Below are 26617 nucleotides of genomic sequence, written 5' to 3'. Positions count from 1 at the left end.
TTCATCCAACAACTGCGAGGCTGCACACACGACGCTCCGCTTCCGCAACGTTTTGAAACGCGCCTGGTGGGTTATGACGCAGGAGGAGGTCGCAGCGCAGCGCAGACGCTTCCGGTGGGATCAGGGGGTAAGAGTTAGACCTAACACACGTAGCTATTTTATCTACCTCTGGAACAAGCTAAACTAGTTATACATATGTTTATTCTTCACTGTCAGGTCACTCATTACTGGATCAGTGAGCTGCATGAGATACTGACAGGCTGTCAGGAGAGAGAGAGAGGGGGAGAGAGAGAGAGAGGGAGAGAGGAAAAGAGAGCGCTTCCGCAAATTTCTCCCGTGTTATTATCGAAAGTTAATGTAAACTTGAATAATGTACTTCAATTGAATGTAATAATTATGTTGGTTGTTGTTTGTGGAAGCTCCAGTGAATGAGCCCCATTAACTGAGTTTTAAACATCACTTTAAATGGAAGATCCCCATAGGCCCCGCCCACTCGATCGGATCGGCCGATACTGATTCCGGCTATCGGCCCCAACATTGGCGATCGGAGCATCTATGGGATTAGTTTTGTATCATAAAGATAAAGCAACACTTTTTCAGAATAAAGCAAAACTATGAGTTTAAAAGAAGAAAAAAACTGAGTCAAGCAAAATAAAATAAATTTCAAAAATAAAACTATAAGTTGCAAACAAATCATTTATGTAATCATGTAAACTACAAGTATTTTTTGTTTGTTTTTTGTTTGCAGTTCTTGTTTCTCAATGATCAGACTTTTGCTCTCGCTGCAGCTTTCTCATTTGCGCTCCTTCACTTTTTGTTTGAGATTCTGACAAACGTCCCAGGTGGGCGGGACTTTCAGGGGTGCTACTCTACTACTACTACTACATTGGCTACTCAGTTTTTGAGTGACAGCCCAGTCCTCCAGCGATTGTACAGTGCAGGCAGCTGCTGTGCGGTAGCTGAGCGTGGATAGAACACCCGTAGAAGAACCATCATTTCAATTATTATAATACTACAATTGAAAATATATGTAAGTATTGATCATTTGTGTTGTTTGTGCTGTACTATACGGTCTGTTTCTTTACTGTGTTAAGTGAGAAGTAAAGAAAAGCTGTGCTATGAAAGTTAGCTTTTGCTACCTTTAGATCCATAACAATGCAAGCTAAGTAGCCTCAGTTAGCTACATAGCTAGCAGTGAGTGAGCGTTCAGACACCGGCGCACACACTCAAACGGGCTCGTGTGCCTGACTCTATCAACAGGCTTTCATGATTCTTTTTAGATATGCAAGTATAAACCATTAGCTTATTTTATTAACACGCTAATTTGATATGAAAATCAATGGCGGCTGAGTTAACTAATTCTCTTTGTAGGAAAACCTACTGTCCATGTGTCCCTGAGCTGAGTTTTATTTGTTAAATTCATATTTTTCATTTCCTAAAACATTTATTTTCCTCTCATATTAACAGTGTGGATCATTGAGACAGCGTGGCGTCCAGAGGTCTTATCCCGTTTCCCACTTCCTCTGAGGGGACAGCACGGAGAAAGAACTGCACCAGCTTCATCCACGCTGGGCGTTGCTGTTATCACTTGCTCAGTGTCATTTCATATGTCTTTACACATACATTTAATAGATTGTATTATTATCCACCTTTTTGTTTTATGTCCTTTTATTTAAAACATTCTTTGAGACTTCATCTTCTGGTTCAAATTTCAATAAATGTAATTTGTATAATCACTCTTTTGTCTTTATTCTACATGCAAATGTTAGAGATTCCATTCAAATCTGTTGATTATTCATATCTTCCTCAGCAGTGGCGGTTCTAGACCAATTTGATTGGGGGGGCCAGTTATTTTATGAGGGGGGCACAATAAATGCAGGACGAAAAAGAGAACTATGAAGTAATTGCGCATAAGAAAACAATGCAATACAGTTATTGGTAGGGATGTCCCGATCACCTTTTTTTGCTCCAGATCCGATTCCGATCATTTCATTTTGACAATCTGCCGATACCGATTTTTCCCGATCCGGTCTTTATGCAATGCATTAAGAAAAAAAAGAAGGAAAAAAGCATTCAAGTTGTCCCTTAAGGTTATTTTTTGTATTTAAATGACAGTACCCAACTATCCATTCTATCCAACATGGATATAGCTTCTTTTTTTCACAGCAGCATTGGATCAGTTCAGTTGTGCAGCATTGGATCAAAACAAAAATAAAGCTTATCAGTGGTCCACCACAAAATAACCATGTAAACAAATTGAGTGCAGATAGTTAACAAAACAAAAATAACTCTACTGGAAAGAGGTAGCTTGACTAGCTTCACAAGTTCACATTCAGTCACAAATAATAAAATAAAATAAAAATGTGGCTTAGTGCAGAATTCTAGCCTTAAGACTAACTAGTCTAGTAGGGGTGTAACGGTACACGTACCCGTACCGAAATTATTCGGTACGGGCCCTTCAGTTCGGTACAAGTGTGTACCGAAGTGTACCGAACGAATATAACGTTAAACGTAAAAAATTGAGAACGTGAACAACTTTTTGGAAGTAATCTCAGGTGCTGCGTCGCAGCATTCAGAGTAACTTGCTCACATTGGGTTCAACGCGTCATAGAGCGAGCAAGTCATTTCATTGGATGAGAGGCATACTATGAGAGCTGGTCAGAGGGATGCGTTCATATGTAGTCAGTAATTTGAGGAACTGTCGAAAATTAATGGCGAACGCAGATAAAGTTGAGCTCGAAAATCCTCCAGCATCATTGAAGTCTCCGGTTTGGGAACATTTTGGTTTCGCAGTTACGTACAAGGATGACGGACAAAGACAGGTGGACCGAACCAAAGCTGTTTGTCGGCATTGTTCAACTAAAATTGGTTACGCGGCTGGCAATACACCAAACTTGCACACTCTTGAAAAGGCATCACCCGAACGTGAATATCACTGATACCAAAAGACTGAAGTGCAAACCCAACTCCCACTAGCATTTAAGCCTCCACCACTCGCAAAAAGTTCAGACCGAGCCAAAGCTATTACAAATGCCAAATATCCTTATGTTGCCATGTTAGCAAAGCGCTACCTGGCTGTATCTGCTACCTCTGTCCCTAGAGAGAGGGTTTTCTCCACATCAGGAGACATTGTTAGTGCCAGCAGATCTGCCCTTTCGGCAAGCAATGTGGACAAGTTCATTTTTCTTTAAAAAAACATGAAAATACAATGACAAGCAAGTCCTAATGTCAAGCTGGCTGCTTAGGTGCTAGTACAGTACAGTTCAAATACAGATTATTTCAGTTCATCGAAATGCTGCACCTTAATGTTCATTTTATTATATTTTGTATTTATTTGAGTGAATATTCAGTTTAATAATAATTAAAAACCCAAAACTAATAGTTTATGTTTTGTGAGTACTAGTACAGTACAGTTCAAATACAGATTATTTCAGTTCATCGAAATGCTGCACCTTAATGTTTATTTTATTATATTTTGTATTTATTTGAGTGAATACATTATTCACAGTTTAATAATAATAAAAAAAATATATATATATATGTTTTGTGAGAAAAAAAATCTGCTGTACCGAACCGTGACCAAAAAACCGAGGTACGTACCGAACCGAAATGTTTGTGAACCGTTACACCCCTATAGTCTAGTAATAATGCAATGAACAACAGCAGCTTAACATAACATGAATAAACAAAGTATTATATTTCCATCTTACTGGAGTAACACAATTCAATAGTAATCAGCAGCAAACCACTTATTTTTGTTATTCTACAGTATTGTTGTTTTATAGTTATTTGTTAATGTAACCCAATTTGTGTTCTTTGAAATTGAAAGGGATATCGCATTGTGTTTGTTACTTTCGTTGCAGTTGTATGTGTCTTAAGTGTAATTTGATTTGGCTTCCTATTTGTGGACATGCTTTTATTTTGAAGGAAAGGTAGCACTGTTGACAGGAAGTTCTTGTTGCTTTGGAAACAACGTGACGGAGATTAATGGAGAAAAGACGTTATATATAAAGACGGAGAAAGTAAACGATAACGTTTATGGTTAAGTGTTAGCACCCCCCGAAGAGGCACAAGCTCTTACGTTGATATTGGAGATTTCAATAAATTCAATTTGAAAAAAAAACGGGGAAAAAAATGAAAAAACAAACAATCGTATCAGATTGGTCGTGTTGAACGTAGCTCTGTTCTTTCCACCACGCGGAACCTCCTTCTTCCAAACATTGCATCTGGCTGTTACACTGCCTTCGCTTTCAATTTTATAATACTTCCAAACTCCTGACATTTGCTCCGTCCCGACTCCCGAGTCACCAGCTGAACGTAGCCTCTCGTTAGCTTACTGCTACTATTAGACACTGCTCTGTTGCCAGCTTTGAGAGGAATAAGCAACCAGGTCTGAAAACAAGCCCAAAAGAAGCAACACATACATGATGTTGTGTAATTTTAAACTAAAAATAAGGCCTCAGGATGACTTTAAGACGTGAACATGGTCATTTTTGTTTTGTAACATTAAATAAAATAATTGTTTTAAGGATTCCCGATCCCCGATCTCTTTCTCCCAATTCCGATCTTTTAAAAATCACGTGATCGGCTCCGATCCCCGATCACGTGATCGGATCGGGACATCTCTAGTTATTGGTATTTGTTTCAGTACACTTATTTATTTCAGATAGATGTTATAGTTATTACTGTTAGCTTCAGCTTAAGTTATAGTGCAATGTTTGCACTAACACCATATTTATATAAAAATAAAGGCAATTAACAGTTACATCTCTACTTTACATAAGTGTGTCTGCACAATCTCACATTACAGCAACAAAATCCTGCGGTTTTTGGCAAACCGAGTACCAGAAAATATACATTTAAAAAAACAAAAAACAAAACTTTTCATTGTTAGGGGGGCCATAGGGGGGTCAGAGGTCAGTGTTAGGGGAGCACTGGCCCCCCCTGGCCCCCCCTAGAACCGCCCCTGTTCCTCAGGCTAGGAATAGTATGTCGAGTTTGTAATGCTAAATGTATATCATTTTGTCACATGATATAGAATGAGACAACACAGTTTGTATCCATTGTGTATGAATGCTTCAGCTCTTCAGACCAACATAGTAAGATGTGAGCATGTTCCTAATTGTGTTGGTATGCAGCCTAGGTCTGCTCTGTTTAATAAAGCAAATCTGCCACTTTTATATTATAGAATTTATTAAACTAAAGCAATCTTTAATTGTTTGTCCTAAACATAGCATTATGCTTTTGAAATGTAACATGTCTTTGAAAAAATAATAGTATACAGTTTATATTGTGTATCACCTTTAGCTTGAAAATACATAGATGTGTTTTTTTTATCTATAAAATAAATAGACAGACACTTTATCGATCCCAAATTGGGAAATTATTTAACAGCAGCAGTGTGTTCAGGTATTAAAATATTTAAAGTTGGAACAAAGTATAAACTACACAACACAAGTATTAATGCACAGCAATCCATAAGATAAGTCCGATATGTTCACGAAACTCCCCTGGAGACACCGACACTAACGTGGCAGAGTGGACTCCGGAGTTTGCTGCATGAGTTGCACTGTATGATCTGTGGTGTAGTGGGCTGTCACTCAAAAACTGAGTAGCCAATGAGGACACACCCCTGAAAGTCCCGCCCACCTGGGACGTTTGTGTCAAAATCGAAAACAAAAAATGAGAGAGCACAAACGAGAAGAGCTGCAGCGAGAGCAAAAGTCTGATCATTGAGAAAGAAGAAACAAGAACTGCAAACAAAAACCTATGTTAAAACAAAGATTTATAGTTTACATGATTACACAAATGATTTGTTTGCAATTTATAGTTTTATTTTTGAAATGTATTTTATTTTGCTTGACTCAGTTTTTTTTCTTTAAAACTCATAGTTTTGCTTTATCTTTATGAAACAAAACTATCCCATAAGCATCCCTACTGAAAACTCGTAGAGCATAATCAATCAGAACAATGAGCCAAATAAGATGTAGCCAAAGTGAAAAAGGCCAATTGATTCCAAAGCTAAAAGGACCTCAAAGGCCTGAATCCTGTATATTACAGAGAGAACAAAGTACAATATCCAATGCCAAGGGAAGGAGTTAAGGGTTATGTAACGCTACACAGGAATCAGGTTACCAGAGCGCCTGAGGAACAAGGAAGTGGAGCATGCAGGTGACCAGTAGAGAACAAAAAATGTGTCACTGGGCTACAAAGAGCATGAAAACACACATTTGCCCAATTATATTACACGTGACATGCAGACCATTTGCTGGAATGCTGGAAAAGGTGTAATCAGTAACACTTCCCAGAAACCAGTGCAAACTATACAATAGAGCAGTGGTTCCCAATCTGGGGGGCGCGGCCCCCTTGGGGGGGGGCGCCAAAGATCGCAGGGCTCAGATGATTTGAGGCCAAATATCATATTTAGACTTTTTTTTTTTTATACATATAATTGTAAAAGGACTTGTCTCTACATTACAATTAAATTATAAAAAGTAATTGATTGATTCATTTGAATAAAAATTCAAGTTAGTAGCTATTAAAGGCATACAAAGACAGAAATGTATAATTATTTCTATAGAAATGTTTCTTCTGCCCGTAAAGTGTCCAAACCAGGCTTTTCTGGATAAGCGCATTTTTAAAAACATAGTCATTGTCCATGCCGGTTTCAGTTGGATTATTTGTCAGTTGCTCCGATCAGATCGGTCTCCTCCATTTTGTAGATTATTTACGACTTTTGAATCCACATAAACACAACGGCATAATCCGGCTTACTTTGAGCATGTGTTTTAAACAGTTTAATCCCTTTGTGAACACTTCCGCGCCTTCCTTTAATTTCTTCATACAGTGGGAATCCAAATGAATTAATCCTGAGTCCAATAACCATCAAAGTCACTCCAATAGAGCTCCTTAATTACGCTTTCATCCTCCTTTAACAAAATACTTCACATTCACCCAGTTTGTGACAGTAGTTGTAGCATTTTTGAGACTTTTAAACTTTAAAAAGTATATTTCGCGACCCATTTAGGTAGAATTTTTTTTTTATCCGTCCGTGAGCATGACGCCATCTGCGATCGATTAACTAGTGGACAATGATCCCTCGCTCTACCCCTCCTTTACCCGTTCGCTCTGCTATCGCGTGAAGGGTCTGGTTTATCCGCTCCGCAGTAACCCCTCTTCGAGGCTCCGGCGAACAGTTCATGAGCGTGCTCCACTAGCACATCTTCAAGACTATGTGTTAAAAAGACCAGGTTATTTGCCCTGTCTGGAAACAAATAATTTCATCACCAGTTCAAAAAACAGCGTACCTACGTCTTTGTGAAATAACCCGTTAACCTCTCAAACCATAGAAACTTTTCTACTACAGTTAAAAATGACGAAAAGAAGCAGTCCCTCCTGCTGAGCTTCTGGAAACCTGTTTCTCCTGCTGAGCTGCTGATGTCCCCTCTCTCTCCTGTTTCGCTGAGGCAGACTCCGAATCCCCTTGCTCAGCTGCGTAAGACCCCTGTTTTCGCCTGCCGAACTGTGGCGGTACCCAGTTCCCTTTGTATAGCAGCCAGCAGCAGAACCAATTCCTTCCTGCTGACTTTTTCCTGCTGAGCTGAGGCAGTCCAGACTTCTACAAGGCTCTGGCAGTCCCAACTTAGTCTTGCCATGCTCACACAGTCCCGACTTCACACTACATTACATTACATGTCACTTGTTAGACGCTTTTATCCAAAGCGACTTACATACTCAATACTGTAGGCAATCCCCACAGGAGCAATTTGGGGTGAAGTGTCTCAGGGACACAACGACATGCTGACTGCAGTGGGGTTTGAACCTGTGACCTCCTGATCCAAATACCAACTACAATACCCTACATGGTCCTGTAGTGGTTGGATGTCCCGCCACAGCCTACGTCCTCCAGAGGTTTCCTGCCCTGACTTTTTTCCTCCAGAGGCGCCGCACTAGGGCTGCTCAATTAATCGTATTTGAATCGCAATTACGATTTTGGCTTGCAACGATTATGAAAACAACATAATCGAAATAAAACGATTATTTTGTTTATTTACTTTTTATTATAAAAATAAAACAATTTTTTTTTGTTGGTTTTTCAGTTGAATTATACTTAAAGTTCAGGGTAATCAACTGTTACAAACATACCGTTAAAACATTTTATTCAATAAATGGATTTTTTCAAAGTAAATTTTTTTTAATAATCGTGATATCAATTATTGACCCAAATAATCGAGATTATGATTTTTGCCATAATCGAGCAGCCTTACGCCACACTGCTGCCTTCTTCATCTAGAAGGGTCCAGCTACCACTGTCCTCCTCCAGAGGGTTCCATCCATTGAAGCGGGACTCTTGTTTGACCCGGCACACCTGGTAGGCCTCCAGTTTGGTTCCGCCTATGTTGTTCCTATCTCCGGTCCTTCAGTGTGACCCTACCCACCTGGTTAGCCTCCTGCCCTGCCTCCAGAGCGGCTTCCCCCCATCAACCTTTGCCGCGCTGTTGGCACTCCAGAGAGGCTTCACCTGTCTGCCCTTCCCCCAGTCGCCCACCTGAAGTCTCTTTCACCCTTGTTTAGCAACATATTAGGCGCTTCACACTTTTCCCAGGAATAGTTCCGATAGTTCTTGGGATTTTGCATTCACACCAAAAAGATCTGGAATTAGAACCTAGTTCATTCACCCCCAGAAAGTCCCTGCTCTCTAGCAGGGACTTTCCAGGGGAGAAAAAGGTTCCAATTTCTGATTGGCTGGGCGAATTGCAAACCACGCCCCGTGAAACTCTGAAAAGTTTTGTGAAGCTGCCATTTATTTTATTTGCTCGCATTAGCATTATTAGCATTAGCATTAGCCCAATGCACCAACGGAGAGAGACTAACTTATGGCAACACAAAAGAAAACATGGGAGCGGTGTAGTGATGAGGACGTGTTGGCGCTTCTGGCGATTTACTCGGAAGGCTTCTACTGAAGCCAGTCGGACTAGCCCAGTCCCCAACTCCAGGGGACTCCGGGAGGCAGTATACGCCTTGAAGTTGTTTTGCGGCCTGCCAGTAAACCCAAAGCAGAAGAAGAAGTGACGTCAGCAGCTTCATTTGTGTAATCCTCCCTCAGGGACTTATTCCGGTGTATTGTTGCACAGTGTAGCGATACTTGAAAGGCACCGCGATACCCTGCCGTTAAAAACGTCACGATTCCTCCGTTTCATTAGTATCGGTACTTTAAGAATGACGGAGGAAAAGTACTCCGGTGAGAAAGCGCCGTTTTAATAAGAGCCGCATGTGTTCAGCGCTCTGCTTCCACTCCCTGCACTGCAGCCGTGCCTGCAATCCCTCCCCTCTCAAGCACGCTCTAAGTGCCTCCACTCTCTCGTGCATTCGGCCACGCGCTAGCTGCCAAAGCATGTGAGAAAACGAGAAGCATGGCTGCAAGTGGGAGTGCAACTGCCGCTGCGCCTCGGCTTGTTGACAAAAAAGACGCCAGAAGCTAAATTTGGAAGTATATTAGCTATGTCTCTGACAGTGAGGGCAAGCCTACGGACACCACGAGGCCTGTCTGTCAGACATGTATTCATTTTATTTAATACGAATTCTTGTCATTTATTTTATTTATTGTTCTCATTGTTTAAAAGTTTGTGTTATGGTTATGCTTCTGGTGTGAAATAAAGCACAATAATTACATTTAAGACTGTTTCCCTTTTTTTAAGAAAAGTATCGAAATCACAATTCTTGACTTGGTATCGGTATCGAAACCAAAATGTTGGTATCGTGACAAAACTATTCCGGTGTGAACACGATCTACTAGGACAGTTCCGGGACTAAAGAGTTTGGCGGGACTAAGTACTGGGAACTAAGTACGGCAAAGTACTTGGTGTGAAAGCGGCTATTATCGGTTCCCTGACCACTTTGCTGCAAGTGTTGCTTGTGCCACACAGTTTGTATTTATTTGTTTTTTGCTGCTTTTCTTTGGTTTTTTATTACATTAGCCTCAACCTATTATCCTTCGATTCATGTCTTGTGTCATGACCGGTCGTTGTCATACCATTGGTGAACAGCACATTTTTGGGAAGAGTTTGTAATATGAACACACGAGGAAACAGATTACTGTAGATACTATAGCTTGATAAAAGGTGTGTGTGTGTGTGCGTGCGTGCGTGCGTGCGTGCGTGCGTGCGTGCGTGTGAAGAATGTCTGAAAGGGGGATCAAAGCTGAGTCAACAAGTTCCTGCCCAGACTGAATGCCAAGGGGAAAGGACACATTTAGAGTGAGAAAGACGAGAGATAGAAATTGTGCAGACATCGCTCTATCAATGTTAGGATATTATAAATTGTGCACCTTTGAGATGGCGTTTAGTACTCTCATTTAGTTAGCAATCGCAATTTTTAACAATTTTGTTGTTTATGTTAACCACAAACCTTGGTTCAGGGACTTAAACCTGTTCATGCATTCTGAAGTAGAGCTCTCGAACTCAAGCAGCCAACATGTGATCTTCATAATTAATAGACTTTTCTTAAATCGTGTTTACTTTTGGTCAAATCTGCGGCATAGTTTGTTAAGAAACACCATTGACTTCAAGACGAGGCAGCCTGGAAGATATAAAAATGCTAACTCATTGCCGGCTTTAGTACTCATCCCTGCATGAAATGCAAAAAAGTGCTCTGAATTCTGACGTTTCCTTTCATCAAAAGTTATGTTGATACCCAGATTTGCGCATGTTATGTGCATCTCATTCCTCAAGCCAATATTTGAAATCTTATATAGTTTTCAACCATGTTTGATAGCTGGTTATTCTACTGATGTGTCATTTTACCGGAAAGTAAAAATATGTTTTTCTGCCATGTTTTCTACAATAATAAAAGGTAACAAATAAAAAAAGTCACAGGTTGAATATTTGGTCAGACATATGTCATATTTCAGGGTAACAACTATACAGGACAACAGCTGAGAGATGTCTGCCATGTGCCAGTTCATCAGCCACACTATCATACAGTCAGTCTGATAACGCCTGCAGACTTAAGGGGACAGCTGAGTTTTATAACTTTTATGAGTTCTAAGGTCACTGAACCAGACTTAACACACAAGAGCTTTCACTGTCTTACTGCATATAGTTAGTTATCATTGAAAATGTCTGATCTTTGCCAAAGTACAAAGGGGTGAAGACAGCACGAAAGTCTGACAAACATGCAGCTTTTGTCCTTTTGAGTAAAAAATCAGATTACAGGAAGAACGAAGGAGGAAAAGGGAAGACATATTTGCATCTCGTGTCTGGTTCATCAGGAAGTAAAAATAAACAGACCAAACTCAAAGGCGTGAAAATGACTTTGGATTCACACAGAGGAAAAGCTAATTCATGGCATCTCCTGCTAGCTAAACTACCGTTACACAAAAGTCAACACACATTCACATTTACATAGTGTGTTGATTAGCTAGCTGGTGTATCTTGTTTGTTTATTCTAAACAAAAATGGGGTGACCATTAATTGTTACTATAACTTTATATTACTATTTATATATGGGTGTTAGAACAGAGCTAGCCCTTTGTAATGCTGATAAAAGCTAATAGCTTTGTGGATCTCTTTATATTCACCATTTGTAAATGACAAAATCTTACAAAGCCAGGCATGTTCTTTTGTACACAATAGATTCTCTCTCGTGACACTTGCCAAAACACATTAAAGGGTCAACTTCAAATGAAACCAAACATGAAACTGTCAAAGCTCAAACCCAGACTATGGTGCTGTTTGGCCAAAATCGTGTATCTTGAAAAAGTAGTATTTAACCAAATAATAATCTCTCCTTGGTCTCTTGAAGTTGAGGAATCAAACACAACAATACCACTGATGCGTTGGTGCCAATATGAAACAAGACTAACTGGGTTCAGAATACACATATAAACACAACTCTGTTTGTACAATGGGTTGAAAAGTGATTAATTCTCCAAGACCACTGATGCTGTTTTAACAGCAGTTTCACTAACTCATTCAACAGTTATATAAAAAGACAACAGGCCTGTAGCGTACAGCTAGCAGAATGTCTGAGTTAGGGTAAAATAATCCTTTTAATAATTTACCACACTTGCTCCTAAGGGCAAAAGTTTGGATTCTTACCATTGGTACAAAGGTTGTACCAAAGCATAGGGGAATGTCTAAACGTGGTAAACACCAATAAGACCGTACAATAGGATCGTCTTGATTTTTACTTTTGGTAAATGTAAGGTTCTACGGAAGCATGGGGAGGGGTCTAAACTAGGGCTGCACGATATATCGTGTCGTGACGATAATCGCGTAATGCGCATGCGCGATATTGACATCGCATGTGGCATTCTTTAAATGTTAAAAAATATATATGTAGAACGTGCGATATTAAGTAGGCAATGTTACAATTATTTTGCGGCTTGCTACAAAAGGAAAACGTGCGCGGCTCTCATGTCAGGGGTACTTGAGTGAGTGACATGCAGGCTCTGCATGCACAGCAAACCACCAATCACAATCATTCTTGATCAGATCACAGCAGGATAACCGAGCTAGCTCAGCTTGTTGCTCTGGTAACTTAAGATCCAGAAGTCCGTGACTAAAATCCTTCATCCGGTTAATATTGTTACAAAAAATACCAATTGTATAGCATTAAAGTTCAAGAAAGGATGGTTGCGGACAAAAAAAAACTGTCTTTTCTTCAATTCCTGTATTTTTTCATATCGAAGGGGAAGAAAATATTGCAATGTCAGTTTTTTCCAATATCGTGCAGCCCTAGTCTAAACATGTGGTACACACCAATAAGATGGTAGAAAAGCATCGTCTTTACTCCTATCTTTGTTACAAGTGTTGTACCAAAGCATGGGGGAGTGGTTTGAACGTGTGGGTAAAAACCAATGAGACGGTAAAATGAAAGGTTTATAAGCAAGGCCAGCGTTTCCGCCAGGGGGGCGTCTTGCCGTCATTTGACGCCCTTATACAGCTCGGGACGCCCTGAACTTGAGCCGAGGGCGTTTATTATTATTATTAATAATTATTAATAATTCGAGAGAAGATCGAGAGTTTTTAATCGCTTTAAATAACGAAAAGGAAAAAGGACAAGGACATCCCGCTGTTGGAGGGGCAAAGGAGTCTGGTGTAGGGGTGGGCGATATGAGGATATATATCGTTGAGACGATATTAGGTCTCCACGATATGCCTTTTCAGAGATATCATATCTATCGTGATACAGAGAGTCACTCAGTCATAGAATGTGAGTGCTGCGAGTGCACCAGGGTAGGATTTTCACGGCGACCATGACGGCCATGCCGTCATTGCCCCTCGGTCTGGCCGTGAAGCCCCGAAAATAATTGTAGGTCCTACGGCCACCATGGCCTGCGTGCCCCTGATACTGTTAAAATCTCGAAGTTGCTTTAAAAGCGTCAGAACAGTGGTTTCTGAACTGCATTATGCTGCGTTCACAACGGACGCGATGCGAATATTCTCACCCTTACCGCTGGAGTTTCAGTGCGGCTGTCAGCTGTGTTTACTCCTGTCATTCAAACAGGACGCGCTGGAGAGGGGGCGGGGCTTATATCAATGTAAATACTGTGGTGGAAACCAACTACGACAAAATTAACCTACTTTACCGTGATTTAATTGTACACGTTTCAAAATGATGCCGAAGTAACTAAATACTGATAACGGTTAGTAAAAACCAAGCTGTCTAGTCTTCAGACAGTATTGCCTTTTGTTATTGCCTTTATTGTCTTGGTTGATTCTGTTGGCTTATATTTTATCAATAAGGTATTTATATTGTTTTTCCCTTTTGAAACAGATGTTCAGTTATGTTAAAGTCTTTGATTGCACTTCAAGTCTAAAGTTTACATTTTAATTGTTTGGCACTGACTTTTCCTCATTGATGTTTTATGTTTTACTTAGTTATGTTTTACTCTCCTTCTCATGTTTATTGATGTTACATCACTGCTAGTGCTACCTAAAACAGAAAGTGCATTTTTATACTGAGAAACTGTGCCTTGAATATTTTTTTTTTTATTTAGCAAGACTGTTGCTAAATCAAATAAAAATATTCAATGCACAGTTTCTCAGAGTGCACTTTACTTGGTGAAGAAACCAGTGTTAACATTTGTTGTAGGGTGTAGGCCTACCTACAGTACTTGAACACCGAGGAAGCCATATCAACATTCCTGTTGAATTGTTCATTCAGGGATTCACTGCAGAATTAAAACCAGCTTGATGGTATTTTGGTCTGTTACTCCTTTTTATTTTAGTTTGTGTTACCTTGTAGGTGGTTGTACTGTTAAGTAACTTGAAAAATAACCATAATAACCGACATGAAAAAATATCGTGATAAATATCGTCTATCGTGATACTGCTTGAAAAATATCGTGATATTATATTTTTCAAGATCGCCCACCCCTAGTCTGGTGGGATTCTTTTCGGAGTATTGAATATCATTTCCCCGACATCGGTGGTGCCTGCTACAGGACAACACGGAACGTGCACGATTTGGACGCGATGAGCGGGGGGGGTTTTAGTGGAGCACGCGAGTGAACTGCGAGCGCCAGAGCCTCGCAGCGGCGAAACTGAGGCTCCGTGGTAAACTGTGGTAACATGAGGCCGTTTGGGAGCCAAAACAGCCGGAGCTTTAAGAGAGCCGAGCCAAATGATCCGGCTCACTAACGTAAAAAGACCGTATCTATAAGGGATGGCTCAAGTCAAAATTCAAGCACCCCCCCCCCCCCCCCCCCCCCCCCCCCCCCCCCCCCCCCCCTCTCAGCCCTGGTCTGGCGGAAACACTGAGCAAGGCCCTAACTGGCATAGCTGACATCAGTAGCATCACAACTTTTTGTAATGATAGTATTGTTTTGTGTTGATAGGGAACAAAATAAATGGTACTAAAAGTAGCTGAAAACGGAATAGTGAGCTACATTTGCTCACTGGCCTCCTGTCATTTGTGCCCCAAAAGCTCCTCTCCTGACACCACCTACCTCTACTTGAAGTACAGACAACAATGGCTGCCTATAAAGCCACAGCCATCATTTACCCTTTTGCTTTATTAAAGCCATCAAAGCCAGAAGCCATCAAACAAAACTAAGCCATGAATTTATTTTGCCCAGGAGAAGCCTGAAGTCACACAACAGCAATGCGACAGACTGGTGAGGAGGACATCAAGACACATAAAAGCTATCATTGTAAATTAGGGATATTGAACCAACTATTGATGTCTGAACATGAAGGTTGTGAAATTCTTCAATTTTTATTATGAGAAGTCTGAAACCACTGAACCTATTTTGTGATTTTGATCAAAACAGTTTCTGCAAAAAAATGATCTAAAAAACTATATTTTTATTTGAAATATGGGACGAATGTTTAAAAAATAAAGGTTAAATGTTAATTTTACACAACCACATACCTATAAAAAGTAAACCACATAAATACTTTGCAAAATGTTGAAGTGGTCTTCGATTTATTTCCAGTGCTGTACATCAGGGCAAATGAAGAGATGTACAGTATATTAGTTCATAGATTTAAATGAGCTAATCTAGGGTTTAGCCAGGGTAGAAACATTTAAACTGGTTAATTAAACCTCCCTAAATGTTAGCTGTTAGCAGAGTTACTTAGCCAAGCAGGACTGTGCTGCCCACCAGCTGCTAAGGGCCAACAGTAACTAATTTACCCCCTGCCGATTTCAACACAGATTTGTTGTTAGATTAAATCCACACAGTGTTAATAAGGGGCACCGCAAACCCTAGGATTTAACTTAACCTAGGGAATCAGGTTTCACAGTATAGTCCTCTAGTCCAGTGGTTCCGAACCTTTTTTCCCAAGAGCCCTCCCAAATGACTCCTGTTGGAAGTTGCGGAGGGGGGGACCGCAGCAGCGGTAATTAAAGTTTAAAAGTCTCAAAATGCTACAACTACTGTCACAAACTGGATGAATGTGAAGTATTTTGTTAAAGGAGGATGAAAGCGTAATTAAGGAGCACTATTGGAGTGACTTTGATGGTTATTGGACTCAGGATTAATTCATTTGGATTCCCGCTGTATGAAGAAATTAAAGGACGGCGCAAGTGGAAATTCACAAATAATCCAACTGAAACCGGCATAGACAATGACTATGTTTTAAAAATGCGCTTATCCAGAAAAGCCCGGTTTGGACACTTTACGGGCAGAAGAAACATTTCTATTAAAGAAAGAATTATACATTTCTATTTTTTTATGCCTTTAATAGCTACTAACTTGAATTTGTATTCAAATTAATTAATCAACTATTTTTTATATTTTATTGTAATGTAGAGACAAGGCTTTTAGTGACAATCATGTATTGCGTTACAATTATATGTAAACAATTATTTAAAAAAAAAAAAAAATTATAAATATGATATTTGGCCTCAAATCATCTGAGGCCTGGCGCCCCCCCTGCGATATTGGGCGCCCCCCAGGTTTGGAACCACTGCTCTAGTCAACAATATGAAACCACCACTAGTCGTTATTGTGTCAAAAACGTTGACGACTAAAATGTTCCCCTGGTTTCAGAACAGTTGGGGTTTAGGGTGGAATATTTATGTTACATAAAGTAATTTGATGCAATGTTGATTAAAAAAATATTCTTTATGTAGTTTTTAGCATAAAGTCCCTAATGTGAATCCATGTTATTTTGCCTATAGCATTCATACCTTATGAATACATAACTGTATTTTGTACTTTAAGCTCTTATGTTTATATTAATACAATTTATCAATTGAATTTTATATTATCTTTAATTGGAGATTCTACTTTGACTTCTTATATTTACTAGAGCTGTAACGGTATACGTAACGAAAATATTGGGTATGGGCCCTTCGGGTCGGTACACGTGTGTACCGAAGTGTACTGAAGGTGCTGCGTCGCAGCGTTCAGTGTAATTTGCTCACATTGGGTTCAACCCGTCATAGAGCGACCAAGTCATTTCATTGGACGAGAGGCATACTATGATTAGGGGTGTTGAAATTAATCGTTTCTACGATGCATCGCGATGCGGACGTGGACGATTCTGCATCGATGCAGTGACAGACATAATCGATTATAGCGTATTAACGTTGCTTCCTGATTTTCCGGCCGCGGCTTTACAATAACGTGTTTTTTTTTCTGTCACTTGAATATCTAATCGGTCGGTGACGCAGAGATCAGGGAACAGACGTTACAGCGGCACAGCGACACCAAACACGGAGCAGTCTGCTTTATCCACCAACACAAGAACACCAGTCCAGAACCAACAGCAGAAGGACCCGCTCTGAATCAGTCCGTGTCGCTGCGGCTCAGAGACACAGGGATTTATGTTTTAAAGAAATACTCGCGTTACAATCATGTCAGGTTTTTGGTGGATTTAGTTAAGTCTTGGATTGCAGAGTATGAATGTCCTCTTGCTATTTTCAGACGATACGTGTGTAAAGTTTGTGAAGGCAGGAGGAAAGCTTCCGCGATCACCGTCTCCTCTCTGCTGCTCCAAACCCCGCCCCCTCCCTGAAAATAATGAGTGACAGGCTGATAGTGACCTGATAGAAACTTTATTATTCACTTAATCACTGATTGAGATATGATGAAGCTAATTTAATCCCCTACAATCATGGGATGTATGCAACAGTAAGACAGAGGATGTAAGTGTGCACCCACATGCACTATTTTAGTTTTATATGCTGTTGTAAATACTCCTGTTGTCTGCTGTGTTCAGACTCAAGTCATGTTATTGATGCCACATTCAGGACATTCAGTGTCCTTCTTTAACAGAAGGCCGTTGCTAGAAGCTGCAGCTAGACTGCAGAAGTATGGTTTTTTGTTTTCGACGATGGAACAATTTCACACACAGATACTGTATAGGGATGCTAGAGCTATGCAATTGATTTATTTGGTTTATAAATTAATGTCAAGACATTTATGTTATTGATTTCTGAAGCACTTTCTAAATAATAAAAAGGGAGTTCATATGTATTTACTGCATGTATTCATTGATGAAAAAGAAGCCATGTGCAGTAATATAGAACATTGAGGATGCAACGCATTGGTATGAATCGTGATATCGAATCGAAGACAGGATAATCGTAATTGAATCGAATCGTGAGACCAGTGAAGATGCACAGCTCCAACTATGATGGTCACAGGGATGTGTTCAAATGTAGTCAGTAATTTGAGGAACTGGCGAAATGGCTAACGCAGATAAAGTTGAGCTCGAAAATCCTCCAGCATCATTGAAGTCTTCGGTTTGGGAACATTTTGGTTTTGCAGTTACGTACAAGGATGACGGACAAAGACAGGTGGACCGAACCAAAGCTGTTTGTCGGCATTGTTCAACTAAAATTGGTTACGCGGCTGGCAATACATCAAACGTGCACACATATCACCGGTACCAAAAGAAAAAAGACTGAAGTGCAAACCCAACTCCCGCTAGCATTTAAGCCTCCACCACTTGCAAAGAGTTCAGACTAGGGATGCTCCGATCGATCGGTCACCGATCGATATCGGCCGATACTCACTCTCTACCGATCGATCGGTGCTCTCTAAACATGCCGATCGCGAGAGCCGATCGCATGACGTAAAATACATGACACTTTTCTCTGTGCGGCAAAACAAGCTCGCCAAAATGGCTTCACCGGTCTGGCATTATTTTAAGGTGTCCGAAAAAGACAGTAAAATAGCGGTATGCAACGTGTGTGAAGCAGAAATCCTGCAGCTCCGCCCGCCGGACAGGTAAGCGCAGCGAAACACACACACAGGGAGAACCAGACCGCAGTTCATTTCCTCATATTCCAAACGAGAAATTACGGTAGCAAATCACCCGGTTCTTTACGACCAGAACTATTAACGGGATACAAACCGGAGGAACCAGGCATTGAGGGAGGTGGCAGAGACAGTGGGTGAAACTGGTAAGTTTTCGACTGTTTGGGGAGTTTATATATATATATATATATATATATATATATATATTGCTCGCATAAAATCCCCGGGGTTTTTTGCTTTGTATGTCGGGGGCGGGAGATTCATGTGATTGGTTGTTGGTCGCAAAAAATCCCCAAGCTTTCAGACACGCCCAGCTCCAAGATTTTTGAAAAGCTGCTGTGTGTGTAAGAGTTAGACCTAACACACTTAGCTATTTTATCTACCTCTGGAACAAGCTAAACTAGTTATTATAAATATATTTATTCTTCATTGTCGGGTCACTCATTACTGGATCAGTGAGCTGCATGAGATACTGACAGGCTGTCAGGAGAGAGAGAGAGGGGGAGAGAGAGAGAGGGAGAGAGGAAAAGAGAGCCCTTCCGCTAATTTCTCCCGTGTTATTATCCAAAGTGAATGTAAACTTGAATAATGTACATCATTTGAACGTAATAATTAAGTTGATTGTTGTTTGTGGAAGCTCCAGTGAATGAGCCCCATTAACTGAGTTTTAAACATCACTTTAAATGGAAGATTTAAAGTGATGTTGAAATCTTCCATTTAGGCCCCGCCCACTCGATCGGATCGGCGATCGGTATCGGCCGATACTGATTCCGGCGATCGGCCCCGAAATTGGCGATCGGAGCATCCCTAGTTCAGACCGAGCCAAAGCTATTACAAACGCCAAATATCCTTATGTTGCCATGTTAGCAAAGCGCTACCTGGCTGTATTTGCTACCACTGTCCCTAGAGAGGGTGTTCTCCACAGCAGGAGACATTGTTAGTGCCAGCAGATCTGCCCTTTCGGCAAGCAATGTGGACAAGTTCATCTTTCTTTAAAAAAACATGAAAATACAATGACAAGCAAGTCCTAATGTCAAACTGGCTGCTTAGATACTAGTACAGTAAAGTTCAAATACTGATTATTTCAATTCATCGAAATGCTGCACCTTAATGTTTATTTTATTTTGTATTTATTTGAGTGAATACATTATTCACAGTTTAATAATAATTAAAACCCCCCAAAAAATATTTTACGTGTTGTGATCATTTTTTCTGCTGTACCGAAAAGTGACCTAAACACAGAGGTACGTACCGAACCGAAATGTTTGTGAACTGTTACACCCCTAATATTTACAAGGATGATAATATATATATTTTTCTTATGTTTTTATTTGTATTAATTGTTACCTTTATATAAATGTGTATTCTATTTGTATTGATCTTTATTTCATCTAAAATGGAAAAACTGTCACAAAATCCAATTTCCCTTGGAATAAATAAAGTATACTTAACCTGACTATCATAAATATGGTATGAATCATGGATGAAATAATGAATTGCTTTACATCATTTAAGAGTTCTGTATTCCCAAACATTCTGTTGGAGACTAGAATCTACGTAACTTTCCATATGGGACCAGTTTGAATCTTCCTACGAATCCAATTCTCAACCAAACGTTTGGAAATGCTGTGACGTGGTGGAGCTTAACCTCTCCTCTGACAGCAGTCCACTGGGCAGCCAGTGACGCTGACACTCGGCTCCCTGGTGTATTTCTGTCCTGCTGCTTCTTCCCCGGGGTGTGTATGCAGTGACACCCCCTTATACGTCAACCCCTCATTCCAGGAAGTGACAGCTTGTGCTTCGGCTTGTTTTTTTCCCCCACATGCATCGTGGTACAGAGAAATACAAATCGCCAAAACTAAGAGTCAAAGATTTCCTCCTTAAGGGTTGTTTACACAGTACTATGTGAAGACCAAAGCATACAAGTAACAAATGTTCTATACAAGTCTCTATCAAAGCCAGAAAAATAAAAATTAAGTTGAATAACAAACTGTTTCACGACTCAAACACCAACTAAGAGGCCAGGGAATTACAGAAACTCATTACTGTATTAAGAGTCAAACAAAAACTTAAAATAACAAATGTCTAATGATTAGAAAGATTGCAGCCTTGGCCTTAAGATGTAACATACCCATTAGCTCGTTGAACCTCACCACTCCCTTCATTTCCAAAGGTTCAATCACAAAGCCTTTCCTATGTAAACCTTAAGGAAACATAAGGGACCAGCTGATGGAGAACAGGTTTTAAAAAACAACACATAGACTTTTCTTTAGGCTGGGGTAAAGGAAAGTGTTCATGTTTTTTTAATTGTGTAATAAGAACGAGCAAAGAAAATACAAATATTTTGTTCTATAATGAAATGGTGCAGTAATGAGTCCTAAACCCAGATGGTTAGCATCTAATAGTTACAACGTTCGGTTCCCTTGTCTTGAAGTCAACAGTCTTTGGAACGTGTTTTGGTTAAGTTACTGAAAACATAGCTGTGGTTTATATAACTTTAAGAGATTTACACATGTTGTTCTAAGAAAGAAAATACGTCAGTAAATATCCAAAGCGTGTAATAAAAAAGAACAAACATAAGTATTTGTCAAAGGTCTTATATTTTGCAATAATACGAATTCCATCGGAGAAATCCCATTGTTTTGTGTCGAAGGAGTCCTTGCTATGCTAACTTCTGCATTGAACTAAATACATGTGTTTGAAACCGCATTGAAGAAGTCCAGGGCCTCCAACCTGTTAGTCTTCTATGCTGACCTGCTTAAGCCAACTCTCTCATTTAGCAACTACTTGCAACAATTGCTCCTTCTAACGGTTATTTCATCCATGCGTATAAATGGAGCCATATAAACGTACACACTAAATGTATGTAGGCAGTAGATGCCAGATTCTCTCTGCTAAAGGCAAACAGCTGTCAGCTGCCGGATGTTTTGACCTCTGCACTGCTTGGCAGGGTTTTGTATAAAATGGGAAGCGCAGGCACTCGGTAAGTTTAGATCCAGTTCTAAGGAAGACTAATGAATCATATCACTCAAGTGCAAATTAAAGTTTATCTAAACAACGGTCGGGGACAACTGCCTGTTCTAATGAGAGGAGGCTTCTCTCCTGACTGGATTTCACATCTCTCAGGTTGTGAAGCCACCTGCTCCTCGCAGTAACCCACTGGAAGATGAGAGGAGGGAGACACTTGCTTCAATACGAGTGCACACGTTCTACTGTGGAACTCCAGAGGGAAAACGCACTGCATGCAGTACTGTCCCCCAAAGTCAAAGGGCTAATGTGCCTTCACACTGAATAAGATACTTTTACGCAACTTCATTTCATTTTTGACATGTTTCATGGATAATGGGAAACAACAGAATAAGTTACCATAGCTTTGCAGATGATACACAAATGTAACCATTTCACCAGGGGAATATGGTCCAATTCAAGCACTGAGTAAGTGCATTGAACTAATCAATGATTGAATGTGTCAGATTTTTTTCAATGAAACAAAGATAAAGCTGAGGTAATCATTTTTGGAGCCAAGAAGTCAGCACTGAGCTTCAATCGGCAACGTTCAGAACAACAGAAAAGGCCAGAAATCTAAATATAGTCAAAGACTCGGATCTAATCTTAAACATGGAGAACTAAACCTTGAGAAGCAGAGCTCAGTTCAACTGGCTTTGTAAAAGTGTTTCGCATCTTGTTAATTTGTTTGTGTTAATGTTAAATCGTTTTTTCTTTGGTAAAAGTGTTTTGATAATGTCATTTTGTTTTATAGAATATAAATTTGTCTCAAGCTTTGTTAAAGTGTTTCACACTTTGTAATTGCCGATTGCACCTCTCAGCCACCGTAGTTGTCATCTCTTTGCCTTTTAATGACTGTTTTAAAATGTAATTTTATAATGTATTTAGGTTGCACTATATATCAATTATCAATCATGTCTTTCATTATGTAAAGCACTTTGAATTGCCTTGTGGTGAAAGGTGCTATATTGATACACTTGCCTCCTTTCTGTCTTGGGTGCAGCTTGTTCACTGGGAGGAAGTCATTAGCAATCCTTCTCGTCAAATGTACCTTTGACATCATTTGATGCTTGCTTTTTGTCTATAGCAGCCTATATGGGAGAATGAGGACGGTTGCAACACTTTTCTCAGTTACTCAGAGACTATTCGGTCTAGACCAACAACTTTTTAATATAATAAATGCAAATATATCTGCTAATTATCCATACAATTTTACAATGATTATATTGTTCATGATATTTATTTGAGATGAAGATGTGTCAGATCACATTAGGGATGGTTGCAACATGTTTAAAAAACATTTCACTAATTAGCTTTCACTTTGTGAATCAATGAGCATAGTCCTTTGTATGTTTTTACAATAATTGCATAGTTTTATTTATTTAAAGTCTACAATATTATTATGAAGTCAGTAGTCCATACAATTGGAAACGTTTAATTACATAACTAAATAGTAAATACACACGGTTACTTTTCTTGTATTTCTCGTCATTTTATCATGTGTTTCTGTTGCTTTCTATGTTTTCTTAAACATTTAAACTTTTAATTGCCTTATATTGAAATTTGCCATACAATGAAATGTACCTTTTCTTGCCTATAGTTTTATTTTTAGAAAAATACTGCAACCGATTTTTTTGTATCTGACAGGTTAGTATTAGAGCTGCAGTCCACTGTATCAACAACTTTCATTACATTGATGCCAGTCATTTGCAGCAGGTGCATTTCTGTTGATTTTGTAATTTTCGTTTCAAACTAAAATGATTTTGTAATGTCACCTGACCCTTAGCTTGGGGCCTGTCTGCACACGTCACCTGTTGCACCTCCACCATATATAAAGTTACAGGCAGGAATAACCCCACAGCTCTTCATTTCCAGCTCCAAACACACACAGAAAAGTAGACCATGTTCCAGGCAGTGAGAGCTGAATGTCAGATATCAACCATTAAACATTCCTTATGAGCGCTCACTCAGTCGTCTTAACTCAGAGAGATAAAGTGTAACTTACTGTGGAGATTCCATGAAACTGCACACCTATCCACAATATGTCGCGAGTGTCCTCACATGTCGACACAAGCTGAACGTCTGCCCGGTTCTCCTCAGCGACCTGCTCCTCACATGATAGCCGCGGTGAGCTGCCTGTCTGCCCCCCGTGAAGATTAGCGTCAAGTCCCCGCGAAGGACCGGGAGAGCACTTCCGGTTTAGTTTTCAAAAATCATTAATAAATGTTCTTCTTGGTGGGTTTTATTCACATTTCTTTACATTCACTACGTTAAGTGGTTTATTGCTGACAACATACAAAAAGTAGAGTGTTTTTAAAGAAAAATAGTGTTTTTAAAGAAAAAAATGAGCATTTAAAGAAACAAACCGATGCATATCACTTTAAACCTATGCTTTAAACCGATACATTTTGGTTGATCACAAAGTCACATTCTAACCTTTTATAAAAATTAAGTCAATTTTGAGATTTCCAGTCATTTTTTGAAAGTGAAGTTGTTTCTTGAACGTGAATTGAGGTCATCTTTTGGAAAATAAAGTCATTATAGAGGCTTCTCAATTCTTAAATGTCCCCTCCTCGACTCCCCTCCTCGAGACTTAGTCCCGCCCACAGGAGATGCGAGCGGAGGACCGAGGAGGGGAACCGAGGAGAGAAGAGGGGAAGCAGCAGACGTTTAAATAAATGAGAACTCCTCTCCTCTGAGCGGTCATTTTAAAGAGACGTCCGTTCATTATTACATGGCAACAGCTGCATCAGCTGCATCAGCTGTCGAGTGTTTTGTCATAGCGCTGTATCTCTGTTAGATCAGCTGAACATTGTTCCCCCACATATTTACTTTGAATTAATTGAGAGTGCGGTATAATGAGACAATAACAGGCTACAGATGCGGACACACACACACAAATATATTTATATAAATATATACAATTTAAAGTATGAGAGCACTCTCATAATAACGTAACACAATCAGAGACTGGATATATCCCCCCCTCTCTCTGGTCGCTGAAATGGGGAATTGAAATTACGGGCCCAAAGTTGTATTTACAAGTATTAAAAGTAAGCAGAGGACACCAAACCAACTGAGACCCGTCTGTGAGCCGCATTTACGCACTGTACAACACACACCCAGGGGTAAAAAAAAGGGGGTGACAAATTAGGACGATTCTAAGGGCCCGTGACTGACCCCAAACATTTTTAGAACATTAAGAAAACAAATGTAAGTCACCTTTCATCAATCATCAATAATTAACATTAATATAACTTCATATTGATAATGTACTCACTAAACTTACGATTCATTTAACTTATTTTCTTCCAAAAGTTAATTATCCAAAGCATCGAACACCCCCCTCTATTTACATGTAATGGTTTGGTCCTGCATAACTGTTAAAGGGCAAGGCTATGGTAACGATATTGGATCACTACACACTAGATGCATGATGAGAAAAATACTTTTCATATCCATTTCCGTTTTGTTGTCCATTTACACTTTAATACCTGCTTATTTTGTAGTATATTTAATTAAAAAATCTGCTGTTTATGTTGTTTTTTTTGTTATAGCATTTTATAAATGATAATATTGGTGTTAATGTTCACTTTATTTTCAATGTTCCATTCAAAAATGTTATTAAAAAGGCATGTACACCATAAAAGATAACTATTGAGGTCTATTGTCAGGAATGTTAGTGTTATATCAAATAGTGAATTCTACTGCAGCAGAATGTTGCACGTCTGCACAGTGTTATATGTTCACAGCTCAGTGTCAGTAAATATTGTGCAGTTAGTATTGGACTACAAGATAGATGCAAGCCTGTACAGGTAGAGTTATTTAAAGCATAAATGAGTCGGTTGGGTTCTGGAGGTGTGGTTACAGCATTGTGCTTGGTTGGCGTGGCATGGGCCTGGTGGTGGGGCCCAATGTGATATATTTTCATGGGGCCCAAAATCCCTGGCGGCGCCCCTGCACATACACGCTGTACCACACACTGTACCACACACACACCTACACACTGTACCACACACACACCTACACACTGTACCACACACACCTACAGCTCCTAAAGCATAAGCCGTTGTGTATTTTATTATGTGAAACAATGGTCTTAGAAAAATATCGACTCTTTGTTTGTAGATATCTACTAAACTAAAGCAAATAAAGAGAGTAGGCCTGTTATACTGAGTGATATATATTATACACACTGCTCTGCTTTCTGCACGGACCTCACAGCTGTTCTCTCTGGAAACATCGCGACGCGATGAAAGCAGTTTCTAAAATAATATCCAGGAGATGCATGCAGAGCTGTCATTGGCTGAGATAAGTCCGGCCGTGCGTCACGCCTCCACCGTTCCCGGAAATGCATCCGTGGAGGAACCATCAGTGTATCCTCGGTTAGAGCTCCTCCAGAGAGCCTCCTCGATGCTCGATCCTCGGTCCTCGGTGTGCATTTAGAGAAATGAGATGTCCTTCAAAATGACGCGCTGAAATTCATTTCCGGGTCACTACCGGAGGACCGAGGAGTCGAGGAGGGGAAATTTGAGTATTGAGAAGCCTCTAAAGTTTCTAAAAGTTTAAGCCATTTTTCAAAACATTGAAAAAAAAGAAGTTGTAATTCTTTTTAAAGTGCTCTTTTTGAAAAGTGCATGTTTGCAATAATGACTAATACTGTGGTAGGGTATATAATAAATAATTAGCATTGTATATTTTAGTCTATGATCCATGTCTAAAGCTGTATAAGGGCTGCCAAGACTTATTTAATTGTATTAATAAAGACGTTTACGGTTAGTTTATTTATATAGCACATGTTTAGATATAAAGGCAATTCATAGTGCTTTACATCAACATGAACACATGTTACAGCTATAAGGTGGTGAACATAACAGGAAACGTATTGGAATA

At 39.7% G+C, this 26617-nt stretch overlaps 1 protein-coding gene across 10 annotated transcripts in view; it reads right to left on the bottom strand.

Annotated features, from left to right (window-relative positions):
* mical2b (microtubule associated monooxygenase, calponin and LIM domain containing 2b) overlaps window positions 1-24225 on the bottom strand; it is a 93661-nt gene extending 69436 nt beyond the window's left edge. For 4 of the 10 annotated variants that reach the window (XM_034196510.1, XM_034196529.1, XM_034196537.1 and 1 more), the window contains exon 1: window positions 23730-24222. The gene's annotated coding sequence lies outside the window, so the exon portion shown is untranslated. Of the gene's footprint in view, window positions 1-23729 lie in introns of all 10 variants that reach the window. The other 6 variants (XM_034196519.1, XM_034196524.1, XM_034196569.1 and 3 more) reach the window with 5 other exon arrangements.
* Window positions 24226-26617: the final 2392 nt, after the last annotated feature.

Source organism: Gymnodraco acuticeps, unplaced genomic scaffold (genome assembly GCF_902827175.1).
Source record: "Gymnodraco acuticeps unplaced genomic scaffold, fGymAcu1.1, whole genome shotgun sequence".
Classification (NCBI taxonomy): Eukaryota; Metazoa; Chordata; class Actinopteri; order Perciformes; family Bathydraconidae; genus Gymnodraco; species Gymnodraco acuticeps.
Note: the sequence above shows the minus strand (reverse complement) of the source record. Positions and strands in the feature narration are given on the sequence as shown.